This window comes from Trachymyrmex septentrionalis, unplaced genomic scaffold (genome assembly GCF_001594115.1).
Source record: "Trachymyrmex septentrionalis isolate Tsep2-gDNA-1 unplaced genomic scaffold, Tsep1.0 scaffold32, whole genome shotgun sequence".
Classification (NCBI taxonomy): Eukaryota; Metazoa; Arthropoda; class Insecta; order Hymenoptera; family Formicidae; genus Trachymyrmex; species Trachymyrmex septentrionalis.
In genome coordinates this window covers 3,132,965-3,138,632 of record NW_017305485.1, presented here as the reverse complement: position 1 = coordinate 3,138,632, position 5,668 = coordinate 3,132,965, and the positions used below count along the sequence as shown (strand labels likewise).

Below are 5,668 nucleotides of genomic sequence, written 5' to 3'. Positions count from 1 at the left end.
AAAATTCAATTCAGCCCTAATTCTGATTCATCGTATTTCCTTATGTATGTATGATGTCCCGGATAGCGGAAGAATAAGGGATACGTTGATCGGAATTAGCTAATCGTGACTGTAGATTGAGTCCCAAGAAATAATTTAGTTAGGCAAATGCATTTGGTGTAGCACCAACGAACGGCATAATTCTTAGTTTTCTTACGATCGGCATTTACTTTCGATAACTTATTTTTTTTTTTTTTCTTGTTAAATTATACATATATCTGCGTGTGCATACGCCATTTTGAGTTGCGATGGTTCAGGAATTTTACGGTAAATCACCGTTGATAATCTGTAAGTAATATATTCTTTTGTACATAGTGCTGTGTAAAAGTGGTACAGTAAAATAGCGAGAGAGAGAGAGAGAGAGAGAGAGAGAGAGAGAGAGAGAGAATGAATGAAAGAGAGTGAGAGATTTGTTAGTATTATAAGCGTTAGGGCCGAGAGCAACGCCGATTAATACTGATTACGATTGTACACATTTGCTTTTCTAAAAAAAACAAAAAAAAAACAGGGAGAGAATTTGTAATTTTATCGAATCAATACTATACTAATATCATCAATAATATAACTAATCATCACTATGCTAAATCATAAATTTAAATGTAAAATATTCTTTTTAAGATATCATATTCATAATCTCCTTGAATCATTCATGAATCGATCGGTATCCGAGATTGATCGGTATTAATTGACGTTGCCAACATAATCGAACATTAGTTTCCCAATGGAAGATTGATAAAAACCGGCGAAAAATTATAACGAAATCGTGTATGCACATCTGCTTCAAAGAACGATTTTCGTGGCGCGTTTCTGTGATGTTTTGATGCGCGTATACGAGGACGTTCTGTTTTACATAATGTATCATTTTATCTATGTTGTTCTAGAGCACTATAATGTAGGTATTCACATTCGCCATTTTTAGTCCTTTCCCCAGTCTTTGTTCTCTCTGCAACCTTCTGTCTTCTCTCTTCAATCTTCTTATAGTTTAGTGATGGAGTGGAGAGAGAGCAAGGGATTGAGGAAAAGAGCAAGAGAGTGAGAAATGGATTAAAATGGCGGATACGATTTAGGGGTGGCGAAATAAAATTTTTCATTATATAGAGTTCCCGAAGATAGATTGAGAGAAAGAAGAGGAGGATTTAACTTATCCATTTCTCGGTAAATGTACAATATTGCGATAATTTAAACGTTTTTGTTTTATTGTCAATCGAAGATAACTTTTTTAATGTCTTAAATAAGAAAATAATCTTTTATTCGAACAAATGATGTAGGAATTGTTAAAAGAACGCGAATAAATTTTACGTATCCTGGAACAAGATCTCTGATCTCGGGATTGTCTTGTAAAAATTGCAGTACATCCTTCAAGCAATGCAGTGGCATTTTTCGTATGTTAATTTCTAAAAACATCTCACGATGTAATTTAAGCTTTTGTTCATCAAAATAATTTTCTAATTTCAGACTTTGGTGTCAAATTATAAAACTATGAGCTATTTCTTGGATTGTAACATTGTTTTTGCCTATTGCAAAATTTTCAAATGAATTTAAAAGCATTCTAGTTTCTGAATTAAATCGATCAGTGTATGGAATTTCATACATTGAATCATTCAGTGTATGGAGTACTCCATACCAATCATACTGAAGTCGCTGCCCATGGAATACTCATATTATGTGCCTTAGTTGTTCACGGAATGTTAAGTCCATTCTACAATTCTTCTTCATTCCCTGATTGGCTTATCGACCTCTCTTACGAAGGACAAAATGCTAGACTGTTATAAAAATCCATAGATCAAATTAGAGTCTTCTCAGGGAAGAGACTCGTTTTTGTTTCTTTTTCAATGGGAATTAATGTATCTTCTCCCAGAATTAGCTGGTTCTCTTCGATCATTCTACAATTGCATAAGCGTTGTTGTCGGTGGTTGTAGAAAGTGACCGATCACAGCTAAATATGAGGAGAATATTCGATTATGATTAATTTTTACAACTTACTACGCTTACGTAATTATAGGAATGGGCTTTAAACAAGGATAAAATGATGTATGATGTGTAAAATTAAACGCACCCAATGTGTATACATGCCAGAATATAAAATCAACGGAAATGGGAGGGATGAAGCGTTCCAATCAGGGTTGGTAAAAAACGTGTTTTAAATGTGTTTTAAACAATTTAAACCATGCTTAATTGATGTTTTTAATATGTTTAAAATAAGTTTTTTTATAGTACTGTTTAAAACATATTTGAAGCATTAAAAATATATTTAAGAAGAAACAATGTATTTTATTTAAACAAAAAAAAAAGAAACATTAGTCTTTACCAACCTTGTTTCCAGTAAGAATATATGGAAAAGAAACGGTTTTACTGAAGTATCAAAAAATTTAGCTAGCTACAGAAATAATTTTGTTGGTAATCCATCATTGATAAAGTCCACGATATTGTTTTGACTGATCGACGAGTGAAAGTACGCGAGCTTGTTGAGGCCACAAGCATATCACATGGCACAGTGATTTCAATTTTGCACGAACAATTGGGTATGAAAAAGCTATCGGCAAGATGCGTTTGCTCACTGTGGACCATAAGCGCGACCATGTGACGATTTCAAAACAATGTTTGGAGATGTTTCAACATTCATTCAATTCAGATGAATTTCTGCGTCGATTCATTACTGTGAACGAAACATGGATCCATTACGTAACAATTATGTATATAAACATTACGTAAAATACTTAAACGTTGATGATAGTGGTGCAAAAAGTTTTAAGCTCTAGCCACAAATTTATAATACAAATTTATTTAATTTTCTACATAATTAAATAAATAACGAAATAATAGCTATAAGAGTCAACGCAGGAGACGGTAGCCATTATTGTAGCCATTATTTCGTTATTTGTTGTATTATTTTCTGAAGTCCTTTATTTATTTTATTTTTATATAATTATGTTGATGATCTAAACAAAATTCTTTTCAGATTTGTATCTAGCTAATTTTTTAGCTACTTTAGAACTGTCCTTTCCATGCAACACACTCTTGTTTAACATTGGCAAACAAGGATGTAATGGTTGCGTTCAGCAGAGAAAGCACCTTTGCAACTATTGTAGAATTCTTCAATACAGTTGGTCCTTGACTTTGGTTCCTTGTGAATCTAAACGTATAGATCAATCATATTGTCTCTGTTACAATTATAATCTGTTACACGGCACTCTTAATCAGGTTTAATAATAATTATTATTAGGTTTAATAATACATCCATAGTTATGAAATTGGCCAATCATAGCTACTCCTCGAAGGAATGGACTGTTATGAATGGATGTTATTAAACCCGATTAAGGATGTTGTAAATGTAATCAGATGTAGATTCACTGTGTTATACTGTATTCTTGCTGGAAAACTCCTATGATTAATTTGCTTGGCCAAGAAATCATAGAAACGCGTGAATCGAGCGATAAGGAGGCAGGAGTGAAAGAATGGGGAGAAAACCGGTCCGAGCGAGCCGACACGAGGGTAGGAATCGCCCGCGTGATTCAGTGATTGCGAGAGAGTGCGTGTTTCACATAACGTATATCTTTGGAAAATAGGCATTACTTACATGCAAAGTATAGAATGTGTATGTGCGTATAGACATACATTCGCTAGAGCGAGACGACGAAACATGCGGTTTCTCGTCTCCCTTGCTTTCCGTACGGAAGATCCGTGCCATCGGCCGCTAATCCCGGTGCCTCAGAACCGAAAGTGCAGCCATGCTCTATTACTGTATTTCGCAAGAACGGCGACGTACCATCGTCGTTTCGGTTCCGAGATGTTACCGATTTATCTTCGAGATTTCCGCGAGTCGAAGCCAATTCCATTTCGAGAAACCGAACGACGCGACTTAATTGTCCCCGACGTTAAAAAGCCTTCAATCGGTATACCTTTGTATTTTTTTTTTTTTTTTTTTTTTAAATAGGCTCTCTTTCGATATAATTTTCCGCATAATAACTTGCGATCGTTCGTTCAGATTTCTCTAAGGGCTGCACTTTCTTGAATAATAAGTAGACAGACCTTTCCGAAATTTGAGCGATTTACAACGCGAGTATTAAAGTGTGTTAAGATACATGCGTTTTTATTAGGTACAATCGGTTCTCTCTAAAATGATTTAGAGAAAATTATATTTCATAAAATGATAAGTTTTTTGCATGGAATTAATCTTGACGCGCACATTCCACTTTTATGCAGCGTAAATTGGTGCGCTATAATATTATAAACAGAAACAGGTGCGAGAAACGTTGACGATACTTCATTTCGTCGGAGTTTGCAGTGAATGAAAACGACCGGAATGATGGACGTCTCCATAGAATCTTTCTGAACGATCTCGCGAAATTGAACCGAAATTTTTAATGTTCTCAAATATAATTAGCATTCTATTAAAATTGATTGTATCATTTCAGCATTGCTGTTCTATCGTCGTTTAATGAATTGCTGGGTGACGCTCGCGATAATCTAATTATCGTCAAACTTAGCGCCTTTAATGAGGATGCGAAAAAAGAAAAGCGAATAAGTAAAAGGCCTTTCATGGATCAAACTAAAGACTTCCATTCTATTCTTTCTCTCATTCCCAGTTGGTCCAGGAATATCATCTCTCTATTTCAAAAAATGATCCGAAAAATCAATATATAGTATTGCAAACATTTATATTTAGATTATAATATTTCTCGTTTAAAAGGCATACAGATTTGTGCGCAGCATCGGATACGGATGAATACAAGCGGTTTAGAAGGTCCTTCGTATCTTGGCAGATACGAACGAGAAAAAAGAAACGAAAGAAAGTCTGTCGAGGACCGATCGAAGACTGATCGATTCCTTCTCTTGCTCCTAAATGATCCTCTTCTCCGCATCAAGATAGACGTCCACATTCGTCCATTTCTCACTCCCAGTTCTTTCTTCATCCAACACATCCCTTGTACGACGGAGGATACGAGGAAAGAAAAGCGAAAAAGGAAATGAAAAAAATTTTCCATTTTTCTAGATAATTGAATTTTTTTCTATTTCAATTTATTTAAATTCATCATATCGTGCTCTCCTTTTACACTAACTGGCTATTCGCCTTTTATAAAAATACTTTAACAACAAGTGACTTTAGACCGATATGTGAATAATTATTAAAAATTACATGTGAAAAAGAATTAATTATTAATTTATTTAATAAAAGAAAAACATAAGAGAGGAAAAAGAGATTATCGAAGAAAGGAAATGGAAATAAAAAAAGCAGGCCTTCAGGATCATTTTAGGAATAGAAAGATCGTTTCCGTGGACCAAATACGTATATATATATTTCATGAGTCACGAACAAATTTATCTATGAATATAATATGATCAGTCAAACTACAATATATTAAAATATTTGACTTATGTTGCATTTTTAAACTGCGTTACGCTTTTATAGTACCTTCGTGTCTACTTGCCCTCGAGATCCTTTTCATCTTCCGTTCTACATTCTTTCATATCTTTTCATATCTTTAAATTATGTTACTTTTAATTTTTTTTAATTTTGACTTGAGAAGGCCATGATAGAGCTGTCACTATCGCTTTTCTTTCCTCGTATCCTTTACCGTATAAGGGATGTGTTAGATGAAGAAAGAACTGGGAGTGAAATGGACGAGTG

General features: G+C 34.2%; 1 long non-coding RNA gene across 1 annotated transcript; it reads right to left on the bottom strand.

Moving 5' to 3' along the window:
- Positions 1-3,055: 3,055 nt before the first annotated feature.
- LOC108749956 lies at positions 3,056-5,657 on the bottom strand. The gene is made up of 2 exons (XR_001939400.1): positions 5,453-5,657; positions 3,056-3,172 (listed from the first exon to the last, which is right to left on the bottom strand). It is a non-coding gene; the product is annotated as an uncharacterized LOC108749956 (long non-coding RNA).
- Positions 5,658-5,668: the final 11 nt, after the last annotated feature.